Raw genomic sequence first — 18,386 nt, 5'->3', positions numbered from 1 at the left:
TGTAGCCCCACTGATCAGCCGAGGAGCTCTGCTCATTCTCACTCAGGGCCCAGACAGAGGGAGGCTCCACCTGTGCTTTCATGATCCATGATGGGAAAGGCAGGACAGTGGAGATGTGTGAATTGTTCACTGGCTTTCAAATCACTCTCATTCATTGGCCAGAACAAGTCACAAGTTCATCCCTAAAGGAAAAGAAGAATGAGGAAATGCCATTCCACATAGAACCAGAAGGTAGAGAGCCAGAAAGATTTGGTGAACAGGATGAATGATCACCACATCAGCTAAAATCAAGAAGGCAGCAGAAACAGGTGCCTAGGAAATAAGGGCAGTTTGGAGATGTCACCAGAGGATTACCAGCTGTCCTGAGTCTCTTCATAAAATGAACTCACACAGTGAACTCATGACTAACTTGTATTTGGTTTCCCTTTCCTATTCACAAACTGCTTCCCACTATCTTTCTATGAAGATTATATGAGATCTTGAAGGCTACAATCTAGTCCTACTTCTCGTAGGTTACTTCTAGAGACTACCTTGATTGGAGTTCTGGGATTTTTAGATCCCTTGGGTTGTTTATGACAGTTTGCTGTGTGGCTTTCTCTCCTATCTGGTTAGCCACTGACTCTAGATTTTACTAGTGTAAAAGGGCTACCTTACCTCCAAGTTCTCAAAGGATACCTCATTATTAAAAGGAGAAGCATCCCCATTATTTTAATACACATGTTTTGCTCCACACAGAATGGGGGGGAAACATCACTTTGGAGATGGGCTCTAACCATTCAACCAAGGGACCTTTTTAGTTACTCTGTGTCTGATTTCTGGTTGGGTTATGGCCAAGTGCCATCCCAGTTTTGCACTTCTTTCTTCCATCTGCAGAATATCCGTTGACCCTCAGGGAACATTTTTTGAACATGTCCTTGTAACATGGTGCCAGGCACTACAGAAAATCTGAGGTAAAGTGAGACACTTCCTTATTTAATTTTTTGAGATTCTTGGAATATAAAAAATAAAGTAATGCCAAGAGAGAATTATAGAAACTGGGAAATATTAAAAATTGTTAGGTAAACTGTTTCATTTTAACACTCTTGCCAGTACAGCTATGGAAGTCTAGGTATAATCTTTTTTTTTTTTTTTTAGATAGCATAAAAAATTTAAATTCAATTTTTGTTTTGAATATGAAGCTTATGCCCCGATTCCCAATAACCCATTATAGGTCCTGAGAGTAGGTGTAAGACATTCTGTCTGCCCTTGAGATACTCAAAATCAATTTGGGAAGTCAGTATTAAAAATATAATACAGAGTCTAACACAGGTAGCATATAATAAAGTGCTTACTTGTCAGCAGATACTATATGTATTTTTAAGAGTCCAGAGAATGGAGAGATAACTTTGTATATATAGACTAATTAGGGGTGGTTTCATGGAAGACTTAGGACAAAAGATAAAATATTTTTAGGAACAATAACAACATCAAAAATATATTGACTTCCTTCTATACATTTACGTTCAAATAAAACTGGCTTTACTTTACCAGTTTAATTTGTTGGTCCATCCTCAGCCAAAAAAGCCCTGGATCTGAGCTCTTCTGAAATCCTGTATAGTGTAAGCTGTGTTGCTGTCCCTTTGAAGTTGGCTAATATGTGAACCAACAGCCACTAGGGATGCAGATCTTGAGCGCAAACAACGGACTCGGCTCACTCTTCCCTTTGAATCCAGGAGGGAACTAATCACCTTCTTTCCTGGCATACAAAACCTAGCAGGAGCTGAGCAGTGTGGTTGGCAGAGGTGATGCAAGTGCACCTGCTGGAGGGGCTTCAGAAGCTCTGGTGTCTTTGAAGCGAGTCAGGATGTCTCATGTGGAGCTATCCCAAGCATGGTGGGACCAGACCCACAAAACATTCTCCCTACAGTGAGGCTGTGAGCATCCGCTGTGGCTGCCCTTCTGGACAGCAGGAGTCTGGGGAGCACACCCCATGGAGTCACCAAGTCTGCAAGAGCAGAGGGAGAATACTTACCACCCATTGAATCCTGCTCCCGCTGCTGCGGTGCTGGCTGAAGGCAGGCTCATCAAATGGAATTTTTTTCCCTTCTAAGAAGATACATATACATATACATATACATATACATATACATATACATATACATATACATATATATATACATACATATACATAGTCCTCAAAACTACAGTTAGAATTTGTTTGAAAATGAATTCTTAGGCTCTGGTTTTAGTTAGAAATTTCCTTAGGGAACAATAGAACTATAGTACATTTCTAATTGAAAACTTTGCATTGTTGATGAAGTCCTGAATATAACAAGACTAGGCAACCCAAACATCTGTTACTTCCAATCTTTTCTCTCTCAGCTTGCAGCAGACTGGCACTAGTCTTGGAATGTAGGCGCTGAATCTGATCAGTATTTTGGGGGGTTTTTGGAATGCACAAGAAAATATAGATAAGGCTCCCTGTTCAGAATTTGTAATGCATTGCAGATTGTACTGTGGGTTTCTGAAACAACGAAAAATTGTGGTGGGTTTTAAAGCAGTTTGGAAGAACAGGCCAGTTTTTTGATGCAGGGTATTTAAATTAATGTTAGTCACAACATAAAGCTCAAGTTTAAAATTTGTGTCTCCCTCTGATTACCACACATCAAACCACTTGACATGGAGACAAAATTGCATTTCTCTTGGGGCGGGGGCGGGGAGGGAGAGAAATGAAATGCTAGTTTGATGCACTGGAAACAAAGGTCCTTGTCAGCCATATTGAGTGTGGTGCTGGGAAGTTTTAGCCAACTTGGCCGTGGACCAGCCATGGTGGCTGAGCAGGGTGCAGGGTGGCTGTTGCTATCAGCCTCTGGTGGGGAAGGTGGGGTCTGGGCCTGGTGGAGGCGAGGGCCAAGCCTTAGCATTTACTGAACTTGGGCATGGAATGTACTAGATGCCTGGGCCATGGCCACTGAGTCAAGAACTGGCAGCTCACTCTGCATAGGCCCAGAAAGCTATAGAAATGCAGCTTACCTTTGGTGTAAGTAAAGGATACACATCCTGGAAAAAAAAATCCTTATATGCTATTATTATTATTATTATTATTATTATTATTATTATTTTTAAATACATTTTATTGATTTTTGTACAGAGTGGAAGAGAGAGAGATAGAGAGTTAGAAACATCAATGAGAGAGAGTCATCGATCAGCTGCCTCTTGCACACCCCCCACTGGGGATATTCCCGCAACCAAGGTACATGCCCTATGACCGGAATCGAACCCAGGGCCCTTCAGTCCCCAAGCCGACACTCTAACCATGGAGCCAAACCGGTCCCGAATTATTATTATTATTATTATTATTATTATTATTATTTGCTGGCAAAGACTTCTTAAGGTTAATATGACAGTGAGATGCTTACTATTTAATACTTAATAGTAAGTTTTATTACACTATATCCTATCAAGAAATTATCCTGCTCAATACATTAAAGGCCACTTTCTTTTTAAAAATTGCTCTTGCACAGCTATGCTGGGCAGGCAGACTTCAGCCTGGAGGGGATGAGGTGATGCTTGCAGGAGACTGTGCGAGGGGGAAAGGTCATACCCTCACCCTCCTGCGTTGGATAGCTGTGCCAAAATAACCCCTGGGCACTGACCTTCAGACCACTTCACAACCAACATTCCCTTTCAGTTAGATCACATTCCACTTTCCCCTCCGGACTTCCCCAGGATCTGACTTGCTCAGAGAGTTCCCCACCGAAAAAAGCCTGCCTAGAGTCCTTTAAAACTTTGACTCTCCATCCCTGGGTACTGGCACCATTTTGGGGCTCAACCCATCTGGTCTCCAGATGACCTAATAAATGTATAATTTTTTTACCACTTTCAGCCTCATGCGTACCTCCTTCAGTGACTCTAACTATTCTCAATTATTTTATTTGGATATTAAGTATTATTTTAGAATACAGAGAAAATATATTGTATACAGACAAATATTGGCATTACATGAGCCTCTTCTTTGACAGTCTCTACTTTGTAAAAAAAAAATTTATTGGACACAGTCATGCCCATTTATTTAAGTTTTGTTTATGGTTGCTTTCAGGTCAAACAGTACAGCTCAGTGCTTGTGTTACACACTGTATGGCTTTTGCAAAATGAACAATATTCTGGCCATTGAGAAAAAGTTTGCTGAATCCTAAGATATCAATTTTCTTTTCTTTTCCTTTACTGATGGTATCACAGAAATCTAAATCATGAAAATTACCCTCCTGTGACTAATCCCTCTTTTTTAAAGCAAAACACAAAGAAATACAAAAAGACCCAACCTCCCCCAAACAAACCCCTCAAAACAAAAAGAAATAAGTCCTTACAAAATTTAAGAAGTACTGATATAAATTAAGTTATAGGATCATGAATGTGTTCATTAAAATATGCTGAAGATAATGGAAAATCATATTCTTGTCAGATAGCACATAAAAGAATACTCGGATATGAATCAGACTTCTGTGCCTGTCTCAATTTTGTCATTCTCTAACTCAGAAGTTGGTAAACATTTTTGGTGAAGGGTAAGAGAGTAAATACTTTAAGTTGAGTGGGCATTATTTTATTTCAGCCTGGAGGGGATGAAGTGATGCTTGGAGGAACACAAAACAAGTGCTGAGCTGGATTGGTCTGTAGCCCTGTAGTTTGACCAACCCTGCTCTGACTCATCAGTGCTCCTGAAGAGCCTCAGCCTCTGAGGGCTGCATTTCCAGGAGACTGAAGTCAGTAGCATCTCCTAGTTTTAATATTTTTCTATCCTGTTATGTAAATCGGAGCCACTGTTTGTTTACCTTTGACTGCATTTTAGATGGGTTATTTTCTTACCACATGGAAAGCAGAGTTATAACAATACAGGTGAAGTGGCACGTGATAAGAAAAAATTTACATTTCCTGGCATATGAATTTCTATTGCATTGTAATAAATTTATTCCAAACCTGGAAGTGTAACACAACTATTTGATCTCACTTTTTAGTTTTTTAAGTTAGAATATCAAAGTGGCCTTGACAGGAGGACAGTTTTCACTTGGGGTTTTTCATGTGGGTATAGTTAGATGTCAGCCAGGGCCTGGGCCATCTGAAGGCTTGACTGGGCTGGACATCCAAGATGGCTAGCAGTTGATGCTGGTCATCAGATAGGAATTTAGCTGGGACTGCTGATTAGAGCACTTGCTCATGTCCTCTTCTCCATAGAGGTCTCAGAATAACATAACTTTTTACATGATGCTTGGCTTACCCCACAGTGAGCATCCCCAGAGAATGAGATGAAGAGGCGTGACCTTTTCAAACCTAATCTGGAAAGTCTATACAAGTCACAACTTGCCCAGATTTAAGTGGAATACAGGTAGGCACTCTGCCGCCACCATGTGAGGAATGTGAAAGTATTTGGGGCCATATTTTAAAATCACCTAGCTTTAGTGATTTTTTTTTAAATTTATATTTTATTGATTTTTACAGAGAGGAAGGAAGAGAGATAGAGAGCTAGAAACGTCGATGAGAGAGAAACATCGACCAGCTGCCTCCTGCATACCCCCCACCGGGGATGTGCCCACAACCAATGTGCATGCCCCTGACTGGAATCGAACCCGGGACCTTTCAGTACCGGTTTCAGCTGATTTTTAAGTTTATAAAAAATTCTGTACTGTTTGACCTGAAAGCAGCCATAGACAAAATTTTGAATTAGTAGAATTTTGTATCAGCTAGTCTATAATTAACCAGTTATTAAGGGCAATATATTATAATTAGGATATTTTCGGATCTCAAATGAAGCTCTCAGACCCCCCCTCCCTCCACATATATATTAGAGAAATATGCAAATTGTCCAGAATGCCATCACAGTAACAGTAATGACCAAGCAGCAGGCTGCATGGGGTGACCAGGCCAGCAGGGGGGTTAGTGAAGGATGATCAAATGACTGAATTGCAGGCTGTATTGGGCGACCAGGCTGGAAGGAGGGGCAGTAAGGGGCAACCAGGCTAGTGGGGGGGGGGCAATTTGGGGTGACCAGGCCAGCAGAGGGGGGCAGTTCTGGGCGACTAGGTCAGCAGGGGTTCAGTTGAGGATGATCAGGCTGGCAGGAGGGGCAGTTAGGGGCAACCAGGTATGCAGGCAGGTAAGCAGGCAGGTGAGCAGTTAGGAGTCAGTGGTCCCAGATTGTGAGAGGGATGTTCCAGGGATTGGGCCTAAACCTGCAGTTGGACATCTCCTGGATTGGGGTCCTGGATTGGAGAGGCTGCAGGCTGGGTTGAGGGGACACCCTCCCCTGTGCATGGATTTTGTGCACTGGTCTTCTAATATATATATGTGTATTCCTACATTTTCTTTATTCATCATCTGTCAGAGGATATTTAGGATACACACATGCATGCACACCCATAGTCACACACACACACACACACACACACACACACACACACACACAGGAATATGATAAAGAGGGAAATCCTGCCATTTGTGGCAATATGGATGACCCTAGAGAACATTAGTTTAAATGAAATAAGCCAGTCACAGAAAGGCATATATTGCAAGATCACACTCATATTTGGAATCCAAAAAAAATAAAACATAGAAACAGAGCAGAATTGTGGCTACTAGGAGCTGGAGGGTGGGGGAAATGGGAAGATTTGGTCAAAGGATACTAACTTTTAGATATAAGTTCTAGAGACCTAAAATACAGCTTAGTGACTATAGTTAACAATAATGTTTTGTATAGATGAAACTTGCCAAAAGAATAGATCTTAAGTGTTCTCAACATACACGAAAGAAGAAAAAAGGTAACTACGTGAGACAATGAATATTTAATTAGCCTCATTAATCATTTTAAAATGTAATCACTTCACAATGAATATGTATATGAAAACAACATTTTTGTACACCTTAAATATGTGCATTTCTTATTTGTCAATAAGACTGAAAAAAGAAAGAAAGATGATGTTAGAGATCAGTTCTTGGAATTGATTAAATGATCAATGAATGATATCTCGGATATTCTTTTTTCTTCTTCAGTTTCAATAAGTATGGAAGGAAGTATTGACATTTATGTTAGGTGTAATTTGGAAGCAAATCTAAAGGCGTGCATGCTTTTCACTAAAAGATAGCCATTACTAAAACTGTTCATTGTGGCACCTTAAGAATCCTTAAGAGACTCCTGTGATTAGGTCTTTTTCTTTTGGGAAGGAGTGAAAAGGGAAACTCTTCATTTCTATTCTTGCTGCAGTACTTAAAATATGTTTATTGGAAAAGAAATTGATTTCTTTATCATCAAATTCATGGGATCTTTTTTTTTTTTAATTTTCTTCACTATGTTTACTTCCTCTGTGATCTGAGTTACTGACAAAATGATTTCCTTGTGGCGCTAAAATATCTTTATTCTTCAATTTGTAAGTCAATTTTTAAGTTACATCTTGCTTCCTCTCTTTCACACCATGGAGATCTTCAAAGTAAGCATTTTTCAAAGATGCGACAAAGTACAGCTGTAGGATCAGTGACTCCCTGTTAAGTAGCTTTGCCTGCTGTTAAGTTGACTGCTGGAGGTAGTGATTCATGTCAGTCACTACAACAATACCTAGGCAAGAATTCAGTCTACTCCAGAGTTTTTGTATATTGGGATACTTGTCGAAAATGAGATTTTCATACATTTCTAGCATCTCACACGGTGCCCTAGGACCTGATAGGTAACAAGTAAATATTTCTTAATATTAATTATCAAACGATATTTTGAAAGCTTTGCTATCATGTGGTAGCTAGAAATGTTACAGAATGGAACAATGCAAGAATTTCCTCATCAACCCTGAATAAAATTTATTAATACTAGAATAAATAACTCTTCAAGCAGGCTGTGATTTTTAGCAAGACTCGGTTGATATAAACTTATATTTTTAAGCCATCAAACTATGAAGAAATTAAGACTAACGTTTACTTATTAAGATAATTTCCTAATCATTCTTATAAGAACGTAATGAGTGACAAACTGATGCTGGATATAAATTTATGATTTCCCAAAATAACATTTGATTGGTTTGAGTGATGTCTTACATCAAGTAATCATAGTTAATTTTTGCTTCTGGAGAGATTTGACTTACCAGTCTAACATGCCATCAAATGTTTTTCAAGAATGATTTTTTTTTGTCTGTTGATAGAGTTAAAGAATCCCTATGGAATTTCTTAAATCTATAAGTTGTATCTTTTATTAGGGCAGATCGGACAAGTTCAGAATAGTGGCAAAATGACTACATCTTCATATGGAATATTAGAATACTGACTGAAAACACATAAATAATTATTTGATTTTGAAAAAATATTTTTAGTCATACAATATAAAGCAAAGGCAAAGTTAGGATTTTTCTCATATATGAATTTATTTTCTCATATAAGAGTTTACTTTTTGGTTATTTTCTTTTAACTCACAAAATAATCAGGTCCAAGAAATTTTAGATAGTAGATAAAATAGGGATAAAATTGATAGGCTTTACATTTCCAGATTTTTTTCTGAAGGATGAAATTTTAATGATCCCCTGCCTTGTGTGTGTGTGTGTGTGTGTGTGTGTGATGAATCTATCACTCTAACAAACCAGCAAAGCCTTTTTAAAAAATATATATATATATTATTGATATTTTTACAGAGAGAAAGGGAGAGGGATAGAGAGTTAGAAACATCCATCAGCTGCCTCCTGCACACCCTTTACTGGGGATGTGCCTGCAATTGAGGTACATCTCCTTGACTGGAATCGAACCTGGGGCCCTTCAGTCTGTGGGCCCAAGCTCTATCCACTGAGCCAAACTAGTTAGGGCCCAACAAAGCCTTAACAACATTAACACCATAATCACAGAAGTCACAATAAAAATTGGGAATAGAGTTATCTTTCCTGTGTAGAGGGAAATCTAAGTGAATGGAGAATCTAAGTGAATGGAGAATTGAACCTGTGAGAAGGCATGCTCCCTGTATTATCCTATTTTAGCACTTGCTGCCAGAGATGATATGAGGAGTCTGGATCGGGCTGTCTCTTGACCCAAATTCCAGTTTTTCTACTGGACCTGGTATTACACAATTCTTTCTCTTACCCTTGACCTTGAGATATGGCAATTAGCCCACTGCACTGGTTCTCAAACCCTGCCTGCATAATGGAAGCACCTAGTACCCATATAAACTAGTACCCATATCCTTGGCCCTCTCCTAGGGATTCCACCTTAAGTGGCCTATGTGGAATTTTCATAAATATCCTCAAATAATTCTAAGGAGAAAATAAGTATAGAGATCCTTCCCTGTCTAGTAAAGTTTTGGAGAAGAAAGAGAGCACAATCTGTGCAGACCTGCCTTTTTCTCATCCTTGATGTAATGTTTTCTCACAGGTCCTTCAGAGCCTCAAAGAAACCCAGTGAAGCCAGCCTTAGGTGAGCCCAGTGATGGTGACTCGTGCTTTCTGACTCTTTTCCAAAATGCTTTCTGGATTCTCTGTGCCCATGATCTTTCCCCAGAGGGAAACTCAAAAGAGGTCAGAGGAGGACAAGGAATGTTAGTGATACTTGGCACCATATATTGTGACACATGATCAGTAAGTGAATTGGGAAGTATTGAAAGGTATGAACTGGCAAACCAAAATGTATATACAGCAAAATTAATCAAAGCACACACTTAATTTTTACCAGTACTGTCAGAGCAAGCATGCATTGGTATAGGAATTAGAAAGGCTCTGATTAGAGTTCTGGTTTTACCATTATCTGCTGAGTGACTTGCACAATTTATACCTACCCTCTCTGAGCTTGAGTTTTCTTATCCATAACATAGAAACAATATCTGGTATAATTTTCTTATATTGTTGTCATGAGTATTAAATTACAAAAGTTAAATAACATTTTATATTACTAGGTGATATATACACGTTATTACTATGGGTGGAGCTGCTTTAATATACTGGGATATTTATGTGAACACATTTCATGGTTCACTTTTTCAGTAAGGGAGTAATTCTGGGGAACAATGATTATAAAACTATAATTAAATCAATGTGTCATAGTCTTCAACTAATTTGCTTGGGTGCCAAGTTTATATAAAATGAAGAATGTATCTTTGTAAACCCAATCCTTTAATCTTACATAGTATATAATCGATTGTTGGTTTTGTAAAACAAAGTTCCATATCATTTTCTCATAATTTAGTGGTTTTTATTCCAATAGCTATCGAGCCCATAGTAACCATTACAAAGAAAACCAAAACTGTAGGGACAGACACATTTGCAATTCTGTTAGGTTGCGGAAGAAGTCTTAGTTTTGTTTTAAACTTAAGTAGTAGTGTCTCAGCCAATTTGGGCTTCCATAACAAATTACCACAAACTGGGTGGCTAAAAACACATATTTATTTCTCACAGTTCTGGAGACTGGGAAGTTTGAGATTGGAGTGTCTGCATGGTTGAGTTCTAGTAACAGCCTTCTCCCAGGTTTGCCAACTTGTGTCTGTATGTAGTGGAAAGTGGGTGAGCTAGTTCTCTGGGAACTAATTCCATTCATGAGGGCTACACTCTGGTGACCTAATTACCTCCTAAAGGGCCTACCTCTAACTATCATCACATTGGGGGTTATTAAACATGTTAACTTTGGGAGCACACAACATGCAAAGCATAACGTGTGGCTACCAGAAACAGAGTGAAAGGTAATGTCCATTACCACCATTTATTGAGCCAATTCTATGCACTGAGCCCATGCTAAGTGCATAAACTTCTCATTTAGGCTTCCAAAAATTTCTGTGTGAATTCGGTTCTATTATTATATCAATTTTATTGCTGAAAAAAAAGCAAAAAAAAAAAAAAAAAAAAAAGACTGAGGCACTATTGTTTCCCCATTAAACCCAAGTAGTCGAACTCAGACCCCTTGCTTATAACCACTGAACTATACTGTCTTCTGTTAATCACTGTTAGAAAGGTTTATTGCCAGGTTGATTTACTGAAAGCAACTTGGAAGTGGGGAGTGAGAATGAAAGATAGCCTATAGTTTCTTTCAGAAATGGTTACCTTGGCTTAGAGCATGGACACAGAGTTGAATTATATGGAGGGCAAGGCTCCACAAACTAGCTGAAAAATTATTCTCTCAGAAACTGTGAATGGTTGGTACTCAGTCACCGTGCTCCAGGTGATGGAATGTGACAGCATTGGGACTTTAGTGCACTGGGGCTTTAGAAACATCAGATGGCAATATTGTAGGTTCAGACAAGAGCATTCTTACCAACAGTCTCCTCAGCCATGGACTTTGGTTATAACTCAGGGCACCATACAGGAGAGGTAGAACATGACGATGCCACAGTGTAGTAGAATTAACTTGATCAGGAGTACAGGCAACATTCTCTTGGGAATTCCAAGAGGACACATGTGAGGCACTTTGCATTATTAAGGAAGACATATCTAAGTAAGACAAAGGCACTTTTTGTGGCTGTGACCTCACAGTCCCTGTGTGCTGAGGTGACCTGCACAATAATAGAAAAACAAGAATAACAGCTCACCATTGCTTTTCTAAATATTTTATGTATCATTAACTCAATCTCCAGAGCAGTTCAATGAACTAGAGAGCTGGGTAATATCACCTCCAGTTTATAGATAAGCATCTTGGAGATAAATAAGTTGCCCAAGTTCACACAAGTTAAGTCACATCTTTCTGAATCCAGAGCCTGTACCATGTATTGCCCTTTGTTTCCTTACAAAAAAGCTAGCTGAAGAGAGTGTTGTGCACATTTTGGTTAGAACTGCCATGAGTGTTGGAAGTGGCTGAATGTCAAGCAGGCTAGTATGACAAGAACATGAACACCAGGGTTGGTCTCATTAATATAAGAGGACACAAATATCAATTAGCTTGATATTGCTCATAGGTCCTTTAGCTGATCATATGACTTGCCATTTAGAATCAGTGAAAATAATTTTCTTCTAAATGCAGAGTAAGTCAGAAAAGTACTTTGATCAAAGGATTTTTATTGTTTTGCACTTGAGAGGCCAGCATTGATCAATGATTTCAAATTACAATCACAAATTTGTGTTGATCTGAAGTAGCAAAGAAGTAGGTCTTAATTTTGCTAGAGGACACCTCAATTTGAGGTTTAGGTCTGGTTATGAATATGAACAGATTATACCTAACTATAAAGGAGATGACTGTTGAAATATTGAGAGCAAGGTATCTACAATCCTTGATAACAGGAATGATAACAGGGGAAAAGGGTTTTAATGACTTTATTCGAATACTAAGTTATAACATAAACTAACACACAACACCATATTATGTACTCCCAGGATATATGGTCCTGCTTGATATATCAGCCTCAGAAACTATCTTCTTTCATCCTCAGAGTCCAACTGACTCCTAAACACAGACCTGGCCCAACATTCTGGAATTCAGCATGAGGTCACATTTTTATGCCAGTTTATCTCCAACCTTAAAATCTAGTTATTTTTTAAAATGTTTTTCTCATTCTTGTGACTTTGTCTTGCTCTGGTTTCTAGCTCTAGTCCATGAATGCTGACACTTTCTTCTGTGGTGAAATCCTAGGTTAGTAATTTGTCCAGAACCTTAGTCGCTTTTTCTGCACAACTCAAATCTTCGTCAAAACTCCAATCTTGTGACTAAGAACCCATCAAGAGTCTCTGTTACTGAGCATACTGTGCATCTTCCTGTGCATATTGTGTGGATATTGGCAGCCACACACAGGAAGCGGATGCTAGCTATAGCAGGGGTTCTCAAACCTCAACTTTTATCAAAATCCCTTGATTAATTTTTATAATTCAGAACTCAAGTTACACTCCCAAGAAACTCAGATTGTCAGGATGGGATGGATCCTTGAAATCTGCCTACTTACAGCTCTCCTAATTGGGACTCTGTAGGTGGGTGGAAGACCAGACCTAGGTAAAAAAACACTGGCCAACATTGCAGTTCTTATTCTACCAGAGGGGTCACCCATCCCTAAGGTCTTATTGCTTTATCCTACTCCCGTTTTCCTCCAAGTGTTATCTTAGTTGTTGCCTTCTTTTTTGTCTGACGACTGTAAGGTTCCTCACATGTACTATTGTATATCCTGTCATATACGAATTGCTAAACTACGAACTCTGAGTGGAGGGTTATGTCATGTTCTCCTCTGAATCCACAATGCCTAGCAATAGTACAGAGGAGGACAACAAGAGATAATTATTGAATGGTCAGGTCTAAATGGTTCTTGGTTGTGACTATTCCTAGCCAATCCTGTTCAGCTGAGTTAACTGGACTACTCAAAGCTCTCAATTTGGATTGCTTTAGTTATGATGGCCTAAACATGTGTCTTGGTTGTGAGAGAACTGAGGTTAAGGACACAATCTAGCCCAGCCTATCCTGTTCATGGCCAGAGGATGTCAGGGGTTCCAACCCTAGTTCTCAACATAAGGATTTACCTCAAGTAAAGATATGAAACCAAGATATGATTTCTTAAAATTAAAAAAAAATACTAATTTTCAGTGTGAAAGAACACATTCTAGATATTTAAACATTAGAGAAAATGGGAAGTCTTCCTTTTTATTCTGGGATGGATCTAGTGAGGTGGTTGATTATAAATTTCAGAAAGCAGAAGTTTCTTCATATCCCCTCACTTTGTAATTGGTCTCTGATTCTATGCTAGTGAAACCTAAAATCCTAGAATCACTGCATGCTAGTCCTAAAAGAAACTCTTGAGCTGATAATTTTTATAGATGAGGAAAGTTGGGTCAAATATTTATTCCGTGTCTACAGTGTGCAAGAACACAAAACAGAACAAAACAAAACAAAACAAAACAAAACAAAACAAAAAACTCATATTGGAGACCATCACATGTCTAGGCTCACATGGCTACTTAGTTTTTACATTTCAGCTAGATCCCTGACCTCCTGATCTCCATGACAATCCCTGTTCTGTCAAGAAATTTTCATGCTGGAATTATGGAGACCACAATACAAACTTGTCTCATTCAGTCTTGCCCTGCAACTAGCTAATTTCACTTTCTACTGAGTTTTCATGATTTCGTTTTATAATGCAATATATTTTCCAAAGATCCTGTATTATTTTAATAGTTGGCCTGTTGAGTGTGCATACTTCAGGGCTAATTATCTTATTACTTATTTAAGACACATATATGGGATTGGCAATAAGGGAACATTTAAGTGGTGCTTAAGAAGGAAATAGAGGGCAGTTGAGAATGGCTATACTTAGGCAGTTAGATGGTTTTTGGCTCATGTTTTATGAGAAGAGATTTTAATTTTTTGTATATCTCCTAAAATATAATTAAACGATTGAAAACTACTGATGATTTCCTTTTAATGGAAGAAAGCTGACATTGGGATAATATACAATGGAGGAAAGTAAAAAAAAATATTAATATTTGACATTAGATTGTTTTTCTTCTCACTTGCTCTTTTCAGCAATACTTGGTTGAGCATCTTTGTGTAGCAGGCACTGTGCTAGACACTGGAGACACATCTGTGTTTATATGAATGGAAGTCTATTTAGAATTTTTATCTTAGATAAACTGTTAGAGGTACAATTAATTAAAAACAGTAGAGACGCCATTTTACTTATCCCAGATGTCTGCTCTTGGTAGGGATTTGCTTTTTCCTTTTTCTTTCTTAGATTGATGTAAAATTTGCTTTCTCTCAATCTGTCCCTGGAGGAATCCTCCTGTATTAGCTAGTACCTTTGTATAAAAATTGCATAGAGAGACTTGAAATGTCGGCAGAGCTGCTATTATATAGTTTAAATGTTAGCTTGTAATTCCTGAGATACACTCTAAATAAGGATTTAGATGGAACAATGATTCCCACTACACTAGGAGGGAGGTTCTGTCTTTCACAAACCATATTGTCTGGTCTGGTGATTAAAATTGATTTGTACTGCTGAAACTGATTTGGCTCAGTGGATAGTCAGCCTGCAGACACAAGGGTCCCAGGTTCAATTCCGGTCAAGGGCATGTACCTTGGTTGCCGGCACATCCCCAGTGGGAGGTGTGCAGGAGGCAGCTGATTGATGTTTCTCTCTCATCAATGTTTCTAACTCTCTATCCCTCTCCCTTCCTCTCTGTAAAAAACAAACAAACAATGAAATATATTTTTAAAAAATGGATTTGTGCCATTGAGGAAATATCTCAATAAATATGAAAAAGATTTAATGACGCTGAATAAAAAGTATTGGGTAACTCTTACCTCTCGAAGCTAGTATTTAAAAATTGTTATGGTAAATATATAATAATAGTTCTGGTGCCTTTAATCATTCCAGATGTGCTGTATATTAGTTTTCTGTAAAATGGAAGTACAGAATATCGAGTGTCCCTCCACAAAATACAAAATAGGACCCCTTAAATGCATACTACTATCTAAAATCTAAAATTAAAGGAAAACATAGAGGACCTATATATTGAAGGCTGGAGTAGAAAGGTAGAGACATTGGAAGTATGCCTTAAATTAAAGGATGCGCACACATACATGAGCATACACATGCGTACAGAAATTGCTTTAGATGATAAAGAAGACTGGGAGGTAGTGAAGCTTCATTCCAGTCTACTACCTTTCATTGGACATACCCAGTGATTAGGTAAAGCCTACGGTGCTCTAATGTTGTTTAAGGGATACTCCCCAGATCCTTCTGCTTAAAATATTATTCCTTTCATTACATTTGTATGTCATCTTCACAAAGTCTCTGTCAAAATATAAATAGGTCTGGCTGGGGTGGCCTAGTGATTGAGCATCAACCTATGGACCAGGAGGTCACGGTTCGATTCCCACTGTGGGCACATGCCCAGGAAGTGGGCTTGGTCCCTGGTGTGGGGTTGGCAACCCATCAGTGATTCTCTCTCATCATTGATGTTTCTATTTCTCTCTTCCTCTCCCTTCTCTGAAATCAATAAAAATATATTTAAAAATATATAACTAGAATGGTGACATGTAGGGCATACTGACTATAACACAAGGCATTTCTTGAATTAACTCAGTGTTGCTCAGCATATAGGCAAAGACATAGGATTCTAGAAAGATGAACATGTTTGGATGGGGCTTGTGATGATGGGGAAGCTCGCGTAGATGGATGCAGACCTAAAAGAGACAACTGAGGGTGCTGGGGAGATGGGAAAGGAGGGGAAGATGGAGTAGAATGGATGGAGCTCACAAGAGAGGCTCCTCCTCTCTGCTGGGGCCTGACTGTCAGGAGCCAGTCTTGGAAGTGCTGTCACTGCACACTCTCCCACACGTATTAAGTGGGGCATTTAAAATTGCAAGTAAATAATTCTATACCTGCCTTATGTAGCTGCTTTGAAGATTAATGAGGTAATGCTTAAAAAGTGCTGGGGAAGGGACGTTCAATATAAATGTTTATGCACTCTGCCAAGAGGAGCTCTCTTTCAGAGCTGGTGTTCTTAAAATAAATATAAACACCTAGTGTTCCCGGTGGCTTCATCCTATTATTAAGAAGCTACCACTTGGCAGCTGGACAAAATATTGATATTTGATCCTTTCTGATGTTTTTCTCACAGTTTCCTTAGGACATTCTCCACAGGATGAGCCATGTCAGGTTGGGTCATATAGATGTAAAGTCAGGAGGACAAGCATCCAAACTGGAAGCCTCAATCAAGGCTGGGTTACACATGGATGCCCAATACCCCAGTGCTAAAGAGCCCAGCAAAGCATATACATACACATACATGCACACATTATTAGATTTAGACAGACCTAACTTCACTTATACATACATATGTATTTGGTGCAATTTTGAAAACTGTAAAACAGTCATTCCTGGTTTGATATTGCTTTTGTTTCTTTTTTAAAATTTATTCATTTATTATGGTATTGGTTTTGTTTCTAATGATGTATTGGCATTAGGAATAGGGAATTTATAGAGTACCTGGGGCACCTAAGGGTCATGATCCATCCTGCCCTGGCCAGGAGAAAGAGCAGCAGGAGAGCCATCATTGGCTCACTCCTGTGGCTGCAGAGGAGGTCAGTGATTCCAAGTGGGGAAGAAGATTTCCTGAGTGTAATCTGTAATTGTGTTGTTTTTTTTCCATGTCAGAGATGTATGCTTGATCTATACTTGGGTAATCAAAGAGGGAAACCTGGATCAAATCACCAACTTATATCTTATTGTGCAGCATGGCCTGAGGGAACAGCAGGGGTGTGATTGGGGGATTGCAAAGAAAGTAGCAACTTATCAGGGAGAATATAACTGATGAGAAAGACCTGGGTCATTTTCTTATTTTATTGGGTCACAGTTAGTACGGAAGAGGAGATTAAAGGGAAGAATGGAGGTGTCCATTTCTATAAAACTTGGAAGTAAGGTGCAAATATTTTACTGGGGGTGGAGTAGGGCTTATAGACAGCATAGTAAAAGTTAGCAATCTATTTCTTCTTTTCACCAAGTGTAGGAACTGTTCTCTTAACCCTTTGCTTTTTTTTCCCCTCCCAAATATTGGACTTGGCATTTTAAAGTAGAATAGCTAGAAATAATATAGCAGAAAGTTTTCCAGAAGGAAATTTCTTTCTTGCTTGTGCAGAAAGCTAGATAACAGGTATGTTTAAATATATTACTAATGATACTGTAATTCCAATCACTTGGGTTTCAGAATGGGATGAAGGATTTCTGAGAGCGTTAAGGAAGACAGAGAGGGAGACTGAACATGGTATAGGTCTTCTAATAAGGGGGTTGTTTGGAGGAGGGAAAGTGGGTCTCTAACTCATCCAGGAAACAAGATAGAACCACCTTTCTTTCTGTTCTTGCCCGTCTGCAAGAACCTCTGCTTGCCCACAGAAGGAAACTTGACAACACTTTGGCCTATATACACCAGCATACCAACTGTACTAAATCTCTGCCCAGCTATTTTGGGTAAGCTAGCGGAAAAACAGCAGACTGCATAGGAGGAAGCTTGGGGGCCCGCCAGGGCCATGACGTACAGGTTTCCAAGCAAAGCTATGGATGAATCAGAAAAAGCATGTCTGAGTCAGATTCAGATATAAGGCTTCCTGTTCTTGAGTTTCTCAGCCTATATCACAGGAAGAAATGGTAGGGATTCACAATGACTCTTCACCTTTCAGAGGTCATCCAACTGGCCATCAAACCACATTTTGATGAAACCTAGAAGGAGATGTTGGTGGAGGTGTTCTCTATATTCTTTTTACTTTACCACTTGGCCATTAAACAACTCATATACCCTTTTCAATGAAGCTAAAGATTCCCAGTGGAGAAATAATTAAAGCCACTGGTATTTTCCTAAAGCTGTTTCATGTTTCAACAGCTCCAGTGAGTGGCTGCACAGCAGTAGCACTCACACTGCTGTTAGCTTGGAAAATAAAGAGACTTTGAAAAAGAATATTTTTTTCTTGTGTTAGGCTGTTCCCAGTTTTGACCTGATAGCTGG

At 38.9% G+C, this 18,386-nt stretch overlaps 1 long non-coding RNA gene across 1 annotated transcript in view; it reads left to right on the top strand.

Moving 5' to 3' along the window:
* Nucleotides 1–18,386, top strand: part of LOC311621697 — a 357,942-nt gene that overhangs the window by 126,863 nt on the left and 212,693 nt on the right. The window contains exon 3 of the long non-coding RNA XR_014794866.1: nt 9,364–9,405. This is a non-coding gene — a long non-coding RNA (uncharacterized lncRNA). The remainder of the gene's footprint in view (nt 1–9,363; nt 9,406–18,386) is intronic.

This window comes from Pipistrellus hanaki (assembly GCF_964339955.1).
Source record: "Pipistrellus hanaki genome assembly, chromosome: 4".
In the NCBI taxonomy this organism is placed as follows: Eukaryota; Metazoa; Chordata; class Mammalia; order Chiroptera; family Vespertilionidae; genus Pipistrellus; species Pipistrellus hanaki.
The sequence above is the reverse complement of the archived record's forward strand: the minus strand, read 5'-3'. Positions and strand labels throughout refer to the sequence as shown.